The sequence below is a fragment of the Oncorhynchus nerka genome, linkage group LG23 (genome assembly GCF_034236695.1).
Source record: "Oncorhynchus nerka isolate Pitt River linkage group LG23, Oner_Uvic_2.0, whole genome shotgun sequence".
NCBI lineage: Eukaryota > Metazoa > Chordata > Actinopteri > Salmoniformes > Salmonidae > Oncorhynchus > Oncorhynchus nerka.
The window spans coordinates 42,245,871-42,259,313 of NC_088418.1; positions in this window are offsets into that span (position 1 = coordinate 42,245,871).

Genomic DNA, 13,443 nt, shown 5'->3' on the forward strand with positions numbered 1-13,443 from the left:
GATTACACACATCATTGTATATTATATTTATTTGCTTTAGGTAATAAATATATATCTTTCTACTCATTATCTCCACGTTGTCTCCCTTTGTTACGGGCTTTGAGCCGGTTCGTGACAAGTGGGGGCTCGTCCGGGATATTTGAACTATTGGTTTGGGAGACCGTGGAGGTACGTGTTTGGTTTGCATATTTTGTTTGAGTTTGATAGGCCCAGTATTGGTTGCCTTTTGTTGTTTGGTTTGTGTGCTGTGTTGGAGAGACTATAATGGTTAGTTTCCAGGCCCTGCCTAGCCTGAACTCTTGTTCTACTTTCTGTTGGGACATCAGTCTGAGGTGAGTAATCTGCTGTGTACCTCGGTGGGAGATTTGGGTAGGGTAGTGAAACTTGCTACCCGGAGCTATAGCCTTTTTCCCCTGATAGGTTTAGCGACGTGTTTCAATTTTTGGAATATGTTGGGCATGGTTAATGTTTGTTATTTTTGTGTGGTGTCTGTGGACTGAGCAGTTGTCTCGGGGGCACATCCGTGGCTTGGTGGAATTTTTCCAGCATGCTGGGGAGTTCTATTTCCTTGCCAGCGGGCTACAGTGCGTAAATTCCCACCGCAAATCTGCACGAAGACTAGGGTTGAGTTATTGTAGGTTTTGGGGAAGCTCCGTATCCATCTCTCTTCTGTGGTACTCAGGGTGATTGTAATTCTCGGGTTGTGGTCTGGTGTGCTCAGCAGAAGGGAAGAGCCAGATTTTTTATTTTTTTTTGTGTGATTATGGCGTCTTATGTAGATAAGTTCATTCGCTCTCCATCAGAGGAATTGTTAGATTTAGGTACTAAAGAACAGCTGTTGAAGGTCGCGGAACACTACAAGGTTGAGATTAGTGATAAACGTCTAAAGAATTCTATTAGGTTGATATTGAAGGCCAATCTGATGAAGAGTGGTATTCTAGAAGTTACCACTAGGCCAGCCTCTGCTGAGGATTTATCGTCTCCCCATAACGTTACAATGGCCATTCCATCGGTTAGTCCTAGTAGCCTTCTTTTTGAACAGCAGAAAGAACTGCTTTTGTTACAGCTGGAGCATGATCGTGAGAAGCTAAAGCATGATCGTGAGAAGCTAGAGCATGATCGTGTAAAATATGAAAAGGAATTGGCATTTAAACAAGATATGGAGCGTGCTAAAATCAAGTTGCAACAAGAACGTATAGATTTGGTTAGGGAAGGAAAGATCTCAGGGGAGAGTTTGTTTTGGGAAGGTGACCCAGATTTACCTAGGGGTAGTTCCGCTTTTGGTCGTGCCCCAGAGACATTTGATATTGTTGGGAACTTACGGTTATTGCCTCGGTTTAATGAAAGGGACCCCGAGACATTCTTTTCGTTGTTTGAGCGGGTTGCTGACGCTAGGAGTTGACCTGATTCTGACCGCACTTTAATGTTGCAGTGTGTGCTGACTGGTAAAGCGCAGGAAGCATATTCAGCTCTTAGTGTACACGATAGTGCCAGTTATGATAAAGTTAAAACAGCTGTGTTACAGATTTATGAATTGGTCCCTGAGGCTTACCGCCAACGATTTAGAACTTTAAAAAGGGATGATAACCAGACTCATGTTGAGTTTGCGCGACAGTTGTCTTTACAGTTTAATCGCTGGTGTTCCGCCTCTGCAGTTGTGACTTTCCAAGGGCTGTGTGATCTGATTATGTTAGAGCAATTTAAGGACACAATTCCTGATCGTATTGCCACGTATATTAATGAACAGAAAGTAAAGAATGTTGCTGAAGCTGCAGTTTTGGCAGACGAGTATGTGTTGACTCACAAAAGTGTCTTTGCAGAACCCCGTATTCGGAAAGAGTGGGGGCGTTCGGATAGATTTGGGCTTCGCTCACCGAGATACTTTGGTTCTCGGGCAGAGTTCTATTCAACTAGGGTTGAACCTGACTCCCATGGTAAAGCTGACTTTGGGCAGGAGTGTCACTACTGTCAAGGTTCAGGGCATTGGAAAAAACGAATGTCCACTTCTCAGGTCAAAGGGTGCTTACGCTAAATCTAAGCCTACTGCATTAGCTGCACCTGTTCCACATCAGTTCATTCATAACTCATTTCCTCAGGCCCAGGAGAATGTGAAAGTCCATATTGATCCAGACTATTTACCTTTCATTACAGAAGGTTTTGTGTCTATGTTAGGAAGTAAAGACCTAGTGCCAATGAAGATCCTGAGAGACACAGGTGCCTCTGAATCATTTGTGTTGGAGTCTGTGTTACCCTTTTCTGCTGAGACTGATTCGGGGAATAGTGTTCTAATTAGGGGAATAGGTTTGAACACTCTGTCAGTTCCATTGCATAAACTGATGTTGGATTGTGGGCTGGTGAAGGGTGAAGTTGTTGTGGGTGTGCGTCCTTCGTTGCCTATTGAGGGTATCGATGTTATCCTTGGGAATAACTTGGCTGGTGAGCGTGTATGGCCTGTCGTGTCTCCATCTCTAGTGGTTTCCACTAAGCCGTCATTTGTTGGGATTCCTGATGAGAGTGTACAGAGTTTCCCAGAGGTGTTCTCTGCGTGTGCAGTGACACGTTCTATGAGCCGTGGCGAACTGGTCACTGCGCAGACTAATGATAATAATACAAAGTATGTCACTGTTTTCCCTGTTATCCCGTTATCTGTAACCCGCTCAGATCTAATCAATGCGCAACGGGATGACCCCACGTTGGAAGAGTTGCGTGATCAAATTGTGCCTATAGAACAGTTGGGAGATGTCGCCCATGGCTATTTTCTCCAAGAGGATGTCCTGATGAGAAAGTGGGTGTCTCATGATAGTGTTTTTCTGGGGGAGGCAATTAGTCAGGTTGTTGTACCAGTTAAGCTTCGTAAGTTGGTGTTGGAAACTTCTCACAGCGACGTGGCTGGACATATGGGGGTGAGGAAAACCTACAATCGCATATTAAGACATTTCTTTTGGCCTAGATTAAAGAGGGATGTTTCTGATTTTATCAAAACTTGTCACACCTGTCAATTAACTGGTAAGCCTAATCAAGCTATTAAACCAGTACCATTGTTTCCTATTCCTGTACTCAGCCAACCTTTTGAGTATCTGATTATTGACTGTGTGGGTCCTCTGCCTCGTTCTAAAAAGGGTAGTAGTTACCTGTTCACTGTGATGTGTCAGACCACTAGGTTTCCTGCTGCCTATCCTCTCCGATCTATCACGACTAAATCGGTGACTCAGTTTCTCTCATTGTTTGGAATCCCTAAGGTCATTCAGAGTGATCAAGGATCTAATTTTACCTCTAATCTGTTTGGTCAGGTTCTTCAACAGCTCCATATTAAACACAATTTGTCTAGCGCCTATCACGCGCAAAGTCAAGGAGCACTGGAACGTTTCCATCAAACACTAAAGTCTTTGTTGAGAGCTTATTGTACTGAGATGGATAAGGATTGGGAGGAGGGGTTGCCTTGGTTACTGTTAGCTGCTAGGGAAGTTTCACAGGAGAGCACAGGTTTCAGTCCAAATGACCTTGTGTTTGGACATAGGGTGCGTGGACTTTTATCTGTTCTCCAGGATGACTGGAAGTCTCCCGAGCCTCCTCAGTCCCTGTTATCGTATGTGTGTGATTTCCGGCGACGGCTGTATGCCGCTTGTGAAATGGCTAAAGAGAAGTTATCATCTTCACAGGAGAGGATGAAGGGCATATTTGATCGCCGAACTGAGCCTCGTCACTTTAGTCCAGGTGACCAGGTTCTTGCTCTGCTGCCAATTGTTGGTTCTCCTTTTCAAGCCAAGTTTCAAGGTCCATATACAGTGGTGCGCCAGTGCACTGAGCAAAATGATCTAGTTGCCACTCCAGAACGGAGGAAAGCACACCAGCTGTGCCATGTAAATCTGTTAAAACCCTATTATGCACGTTCCTCTGAGACTGAACAGTGGGATTCTACAGAGGACGGTAAACCTGTTCTTTTGGCTGATACCGTTGTTTCCTTGGGTTCTTGTCGTGCTAGATCTGTGCATGAGGAGGAAGATGTTCCTGGTCCTGACGATTGTATATTGCAGGGTAGATTGAAAAATTCAAAAACACTGGATATTTTAGACAGTCTTCTCACTCACCTACCTGTTGATGGGCGGAAAGAGATAGTTGGTCTGATTCAGAGATTTCCAGGTTTGTTTTCTGATACACCTACACGTACAAACTTAATAGAACATGATATTGACATTGGAGGTGCTGACCCCATTCGTCAACGCTTCTATAGAGTTTCTTCAGAGAAACTACGTTGTCTGGATGCTGAGGTCAAGTACATGCTGGAGAGTAAGATAGCAGAGCCTTCTTTCTCCAGTTGGGCTTCTCCCTGTATCTTGGTCAGTAAACCGGATGGAACAAACCGTTTTTGTACGGACTACCGTAAGGTAAACAGTGTCACAAAACCAGATTCATTTCCTCTTCCTCGGATGGAGGACTGTGTTGATCAAGTCGGTGCAGCTAAGTTTGTGAGCAAATTTGACCTGTTAAAAGGCTATTGGCAGGTGCCACTGACGAGTAGGGCACGTGAAATCTCTGCCTTTATTACACCCTTTGGTCTGTACTCGTATTCAGTTATGAGTTTCGGTCTGCGCAATGCACCTGCCACTTTTCAGCGACTTATGAACAGGGTTGTCGCCGGTCTGACCGGGTGCGCTGTTTATTTGGAACTTAGAGACTGGTATTTTGTTCCGGGGTCCTTGTTGGTCCCCGGTTTTATGGGGGATGTGACGACCCTCCCACTCTGTCTGCCGTATTCTCTCTGTTATTTCCTTATTAGGATGCTGGTGGGCGGAGTTGGGAGGGTCGTCAGCTACATGGGAAACACCTGGGCCCGGTGTCTCCCAGGATAAATACACCACTTCCCCATTCATGGAGAAGACTCTCTCCATGCAGACACCCTCTGTAGATTGTGTTGTGGTTCTTGATGGCCGTTTGTTTGTTTGTTTGCTTTGGCACCTTTCATCACCCTGCATTATCACATTCACGCATGCAAAACACTCACTTACACTACTGATTACTGATTACACACATCATTGTATATTATATTTATTTGCTTTAGGTAATACATATATATCTTTCTACTCATTATCTCCACGTTGTCTCCCTTTGTTACGGGCTTTGAGCCGGTTCGTGACAATATAAAAGTGTTTGTGTGTTTGTATATACAAGTGTGTGTGTGTGTGTGTATATACAACTCTGTATATACACACATGTGTGTGCGTGTATACAAGTGTGCATGTGTGTGTGTATACATGCAAGTGTGTGTGTATACAAGTGTGTGTGTGTGTATATATATATATATATACAGACAAGTGTGTGTGTATACATACAAGTGTGTGTGTATACATACAAGTGTGTGTGTATACATACATGTGTGTGTGTGTTTATATACATACATGTGTTTGTCTGTATATACATACAAGTGTTTGTGTGTATATATACATTTGTGTATGTGTGTGTGTGTATACATGCATGTGTGTGTGTATACAAGTGTGTGTGTGTGTGTGTGTGTGTGTGCGTGTGTATACAAGTGTTTCTGTGTATATACACGTATGTGTGTATATGCAAGTGTGTGTGTATATATACAAGTGTGTGTGTGTGTTTGTGTATGCATATATGCACGTGTGTGTGTGTGTGTATATATATATATATACATACAAGTGTGTGTATACATATATGTGTGTGTATACAAATACAAGTGTTTTTGTGTATATATACAATTGTGTGTGTATATATACACATCTGTGTGTATATATACAAGTGTTTGTGTGTGTATGTGTGTGTATATATGCATGTGTGTGTGCGTGTGTGTGTGTGTGTATACAAGTGTGTGTTTGTGTATACAAGTGTGTGTGTGTATATACAATTGTGTGTGTGTGGGGGGGTATACAAGTATGTATGTGCATGGGTTTCTTTTTCCGTAAACTTTTTGAAATCAGACACAGCGGTTGCATTAAGGAGAGATATATCTATAATTCCATGTGTATAACTTGTATTATCATCTACATTTATGATGAGTATTTCTGTTGAAACGATGTGGCTATGCAAAATCACTTGATGTTTTTGGAACTAGTGAATCTAATACGCCAATGTAAATTCAGATTTATTTATATAAATATGAACTTTAGCAAACAGCAGACCTAACATAATCGTTTGTAGTGCTTTTGCTGAAAAGTATATTTGAAATCGGACACTTTGGTGGGATTAACAACAATATTACCTTTAAAATGATATAAAACACATGTATGTTTTAGGAATTGTAATTATGAGATTACTGTGGTTTGAATTTGGCGTCCTCTATTTTCACTGGTAGTTGTCATATTGATCCCGTTAGCGGGATTGCAGCCATACCAAGTTTTTAAAGGAGTTTTGGTTACAAGTGAGGGACATATGTCTTACATATTCCAATCTGAGGAATCTACGGTTAAGATACTCACAGACATCGGCCCCAAACCCCTTTATCAGGCAAAACCCGGTAGTTTATCTCTTGCGCTGCGGATGAGAGAATGGCTTAAGATAAGGCTCGCGCTCTGTCAAATTGAACAGGCCCTGAGCGGTACAACTCTCCCCGGATATGCACTGGAAGAACTGGTCTGCGGACGCAGTGATCTGAAGGCCCTAAGAATCACTTCAATGGCGTATAGCCTTGACTCCAAAGTGACAATTTTAGCATGTGAACAATTTGATAGTGCAAATTCGACGAAATCTGTCAGTTCATATGTATTTTCCAAAGCATGCAAGGATGTAAACTTTTTTATGCCGGTGTTTAGCTTTATATGGATTGATTATCCCATATTCATAACCCTCATGAATAAGCTGGACAGTCTTTTCCAAAATTGTGAACAATTACGACGCTGGCCGCGTCTATCCTTAATACATTCCCAGGACCCACATGCCCAACGGCGGATCTTTCCCTGGAGTGAAAACTTACAGAGCTTTGATGGAGCGTGCAAGAGAGCCTGTCTTGGGGTTGGTGAATTGGAAACGGATGCAGGTCAGGGCTAACCAGGCCCTATATCTGTAAGAAAGGAATAGTAAAAAGGTTTCATTATAACATGTTTTAAACTGTATGTACAAAATATTTTGAATTAAATAAATGGTTTTAAAATGGTATCTCACCCTTTAACGAAAGGGGTTCTCTCGTTTTCTCTCTTGCCCCGGTCTGTCTCGGAGAAATGCAATGTCTTAAAAAGAACAATGTATTATTTTATAGTCTTTCCTACAACGGTATGGTATAAACATTAAAGGTTATTAAAGTTTAGTACTGTGTGTGGTAATGATGTACAACTGTAGGCCAATAATGTTTATACATAAAACATGTTTAAATATTGCGCAGTAAAATTGGTTAATTAATTCTAACATGTCTTAAAAAGGTTTGTACTAAATATTTTGGAATTAAATAAAGGAATTTAAAACAGTATCTCACGTTTTAACTAAAGGAATATGTCGTTTCCATCTATCACCAAGCATGCCCCGGAGAAAAAGGCTTTCGGAAAAGCAGTGTGCGTGTGTGGGTGTGCGTGTGCCGGGCCAGGAGGAGTGTGTGTTTCAAAACGAAAGGGGTGGGGGTGTGTGTCTCTGCAGGGGTCATTTGATACCAAGGTTTGCACTACCATGCAAACTGTATGTCCAGATATCTGCCTACCCCCCATCAAAAAGTGTGTCGGCGTCTCTTAAAATGGGCATTTTCGATTCATTAACACACGTCTTTCAAATCCGAATTTATCTCACCCCAGAGGATGTGGGGGCTAAAAAGGCAATCACCCCAGAAAGAATAAAATATGTCTAGAACGACCCTTGGGTTTAAAACATTGTAATTTCTAATCAGCTCATATACTAATGGTCCCCCCACCCCGGTCTATAAATTTACATCGGACATCCCCCAAGCTGCTACCCCTGAGGATGTAGGAAATCAAAAGGCAATACCTGCAGACATAATGTCTCAACATCCTCTGAAAGCGCGAACCACTGCTTTTAATCAGGGCAAGGTGACTGGAAACATGACCGAATACAAACAGTGTAACTATTCCCTCCGCAAGGCAATCAAACAAGCTAAGCGTCAGTATAGAGACAAAGTAGAATCTCAATTCAACGGCTCAGACACAAGAGGTATGTGGCAGGGTCTACAGTCAATCACGGATTACAAAAAGAAAACCAGCACTGTCACGGACCAGGATGTCTTGCTCCCAGGCAGACTAAATAACTTTTTTGCCCGCTTTGAGGACAATACAGTGCCACTGACACTGCCCGCAACTAAAACATGCGGACTCTCGTTCACTGCAGCTGACGTGAGAAAAACATTTAAACGTGTCAACCCTCGCAAGGCTGCAGGCCCAGACGGCATTCCCAGCCGCGCCCTCAGAGCATGCGCAGACCAGCTGGCTGGTGTGTTTACGGACATATTCAATCAATCCCTATCCCAGTCTGTTGTTCCCACATGCTTCAAGAGGGCCACCATTGTTCCTGTTCCCAAGAAAGCTAAGGTAACTGAGCTAAACGACTACCGCCCGTAGCACTCACTTCCGTCATCATGAAGTGCTTTGAGAGACTAGTCAAGGACCATATCACCTCCACCCTACCTGACACCCTAGACCCACTCCAATTTGCTTACCGCCCAAATAGGTCCACAGACGATGCAATCTCAATCACACTGCACACTGCCCTAACCCATATGGACAAGAGGAATACCTATGTGAGAATGCTGTTCATCGACTACAGCTCGGCATTTAACACCATAGTGCCCTCCAAGCTCGTCATCAAGCTCGAGACCCTGGGTCTCGACCCCGCCCTGTGCAACTGGGTACTGGACTTCCTGACGGGCCGCCCCCAGGTGGTGAGGGTAGGCAACAACATCTCCACCCCGCTGATCCTCAACACTGGGGCCCCACAAGGGTGCGTTCTGAGCCCTCTCCTGTATTCCCTGTTCACCCACGACTGCGTGGCCACGCACGCCTCCAACTCAATCATCAAGTTTGCGGACGACACAACAGTGATAGGCTTGATTACCAACAACGACGAGACGGCCTACAGGGAGGAGGTGAGGGCCCTCGGAGTGTGGTGTCAGGAAAATAACCTCACACTCAACGTCAACAAAACTAAGGAGATGATTGTGGCCTTCAGGAAACAGCAGAGGGAACACCCCCCTATCCACATCGATGGAACAGTAGTGGAGAGGGTAGTAAGTTTTAAGTTCCTCGGCGTACACATCACAGACAAACTGAATTGGTCCACCCACACAGACAGCATCGTGAAGAAGGCGCAGCAGCGCCTCTTCAACCTCAGGAGGCTGAAGAAATTCGGCTTGTCACCAAAAGCACTCACAAACTTCTACAGATGCACAATCGAGAGCATCCTGGCGGGCTGTATCACCGCCTGGTACGGCAACTGCTCCGCCCACAACCATAAGGCTCTCCAGAGGGTAGTGAGGTCTGCACAACGCATCACCGGGGACAAACTACCTGCCCTCCAGGACACCTACACCACCCGATGTCACAGGAAGGCCATAAAGATCATCAAGGACAGCAACCATCCGAGCCACTGCCTGTTCACCCCGCTATTATCCAGAAGGCGAGGTCAGTACAGGTGCATCAAAGCTGGGACCGAGAGACTGAAAAACAGCTTCTATCTCAAGGCCATCAGACTGTTAAACAGCCACCACTAACATTGAGTGGCTGCTGCCAAAACACTGACTCAACCCCAGCCATTTTAATAATGGGAATTGATGGGAAATGATGTAAAATATATCACTAGCCACTTTAAACAATGCTACCTAATATAATGTTTACATACCCTACATTATTAATCTCATATGTATACGTATTTACTGTACTCTATATCATCTACTGCATCCTTATGTAATACATGTATCACTAGCCACTTTAACTATGCCACTTTGTTTACATACTCATCTCATATGTATATACTGCACTCAATACCATCTACTGTATCTTGCCTATGCCGCTCTGTACCATCACTCATTCATATATATTTATGTACATATTCTTGATCCCCTTACACTAGTGTCTATAAGGTAGTAGTTTTGGAATTGTTAGCTAGATTACTTGTTGGTTATTACTGCATTGTCGGAACTAGAAGCACAAGCATTTCGCTACACTCGCACTAACATCTGCTAACCATGTGTATGTGACAAATACAATTTGATTTGATTTGTTGCTTTAATTCACTGCCTTTGTTCTCTAAAACATTCTGGGGGTATGTTAGGAATTTTATGAATAAATGACTAAACAATATCCCCATTTCAAATAGAACTGTAACTAAGTAAACTTATACTCTGTTTAATTATATCTGATTAACAATATGAATTCATAAGTGAGGGATTGTGGAGCCTGAAACAGGGGGTAATTAAATAAAATAAATACCATTCCAGCCAGGTTGGAGAAGATTGGAAGTTTTTTTTTTAAGTAAGCAGAAAGGGTAATTAACCTATGGTTGAACAGACTCAACTTAGCACTGTAATGTTCAGATAAGACATTGTGTGTTTTCTTAGGTTTTCCATTAGCTGGAACTGTCTGCTGAAGGTTGATGGATGAAAAACCTTCTGAAGTTATCTCAAATTAACTTTTGAACTGTTGGGAGAAAGAATATTTTATAACCTGTGAAGTCATATTTTGTACAGAATAAATACTATTATCTATTTTTGATAAGACTGGTCTCTGTCTATTTTATGCAAATAAGAATCTTACAAATTTTCATAAAATAGACTAAGTGAATTTAATTAATGAAAACATATTGGAATAATGAAATTATAGTAACAGGGTACTCCAGTCCCATTTTATGGCATACAGGATATCGCCCGAAAAAATGCCACCATGGCTCTGTAAACTCATTCCGTAATATCTCTCGTTAGCGACAAGACCGCAGAACGAGTCTCAGGAAAACAGATACTTTCCACTCTGTTCACACGGCTTTAGCGCAACTATAAACACCCGGCCAACAGCCCAGAAGAGTTATCAGAGCGAACAGTTAAAAGATCATCCGTGAATCCCTCCTAATGGCGCTTTCTGAAGGTGAGTTAGTGAAAATAATATATTTTAAGATTTGGAGGCGGGGAATTGTTTGAATATTATTGGTATTATTGTAATATTAAACAGGAGTTATATGTGTTTTAAACGGGGGCATTGCACATATTCTTATAAGTTAAAAATATATACAGGATAAATAACTGTTAGATAATATTAACGTTTGTAGGTTCTCAATCATTTACGCAGCTGCTCAGAGGTTTAAATGATCTAGAACAGACAGCGTTAGATGGGGATTCTCAGACGCAAAACACATGCAGCCAATCCCCATCACAGTCCAATAATCACATAAACAACAATATTTATACATAAAAAAAGTGTGCACCCTATATTAAAAGCTATTTTTGTGTTTACAGCCGACATACAGCCAAGAAAGATAACGGGCTCCTTATGGACCCTGAACGACTTCGTCGGAGCAGATGACACATCCGATGACACAGATGCAATTCTCCCGTTCTGTACGAAAGTTTTTTCAAACACACTGAGAACAGAGTATTTAAATGTCCCGCCATTCTCCCCCGGGAACCTCCACCCGCTCCCCACATATTCCAGACCCAAACGAGCAACGCACAACACGGGCTCTAGTGCATTGCTCAGAATCCTCCCCTCCAGAAAATTACTACTGGGCATGGAACTTGCGGCTTCACGAGCCGGCTCTCCATGGACACCGTATGAAGCCATTATATATATATGTATTATTAGTTATACATAGTTTATTATTTATACATTTTGTAGGCTTGAATATGTTATAACAAGGACAAATAATGTTTTTTCAGGCTCCAACGAGACCGGCCCTGCAGAATCGGGAACGCTTGATGAAAAAAGTCACGCCCCCTCCCGGTTTCCGCGATTCGTCAGAACAGCCCTCGCCAAAAAAGTCGAGGTATTTTAATTATGTATTGTTAATATATACTATTATACCTGAAATGTATTTGACATTTTATGTATCTCACATATTTTTACATTTAATAACCTATTTTGTATGTTATATTTTCTATCAGACTCATCCCCGGCATATAACGGCACAGAAGACCACACACACATCTAGAGCACGCGGAGGATTCCGGCTCACTGAACATTCCCAATGAAACAACCAAACCGGATGATTTCACCGTTTTAAATGACATTTCAGAGGCAGACGACCAGCTGTTATGGGATGCGGCCAACCTTCTTGATTCCGCCAATTCTTTGGTGGCAACATCTGGATCTGAAATAGAACAAGCTAGGTTTTTACGTAATGATATTGGATACTCTGAATGAACTGTTAGACAGGGCAAGAGATTATGGCAAACCACGTGATGTCTTACAGTTGGAAATTTGTGGAGATAGCCTGCATAACTCTTATTTTACCCAATGGCGAAGCAGATCTTGAACAATTTATCGCCCTGCTAGAACGACTTGTTCAGTCAAATGTATCCGTCATAGCCGATAGGACCCTCGAGCTTGTAGTGCAAATAATACGTCAACCCCAGGGTGGTGGGGGTCAGAAAAGGAAGCTAGATTGCATTATTAGGCTATCAGAAATCATAAGCAATAGAAGGGCCTACCTCATAAACGTTCACAATCCAGGTAATAAGCTATGCTTTGCAATAGGGCTATCCCATATACTCAACCCTGGGTGTACTGATCTAGCGGCGTTACAAAAGGCTAGAGAGCTCCAAACGGCCGTGGGTCTTGGTATACAGGATGCTGTGGCTTTCTCTGACATAGTCAAATTTGAAAACTTTCTGAATATCAAGATTGCGGTTTTGAACCACAGTAGAGCTAATGCAGCTCTCTTGAAGTTCCAAAACAACCCCCAACCTCATCCTCAGGTTCTGTACTTTTATGTGCAAAAGGAACATTACTATGCCATTACTAACATCACAGCATTTTTAGGTGCACCATATGTCTGTACATCGTGCCATACCGGCTACACCCGAAAGGGGGGGCACTCATGCCGTTATAACTGTTCAGTATGTCTGGATGAAAATTGTCCTATGCAACCCTTAAACCTGACACCCTGTGAGGATTGTCACCGCACATGTCGTCCGGCCTACTGTTACGGAAAACACAAAATTGAAACATGGCTCCCCAAGGCCTGTAAATCTGTAAGCAGTTGTGACATTAACTTCTTGAGTGTAGGGGGCAGGATTTTAGTTTTTGGCTAAAAAAACGTGCCCATTTGAAACAGCCTATTTCTCAGGCCCAGAAACTAGAATATGCATATATTGTCAGATTAGGATAGAAAACAAAACTAAAGTTTCCAAAAACGGTCAAAATATTGTCTGTGAGTATAACAGAACTGATATTGCAGGCGAAAACCTGAGGAAAATCTAACCAGGAAGTGTCTTCTATTTTGAAAGTTCCATGTTCCATAGCCTGCCTTTGCTCAATTTAAAGGGATATCAACCAGATTCCTTTT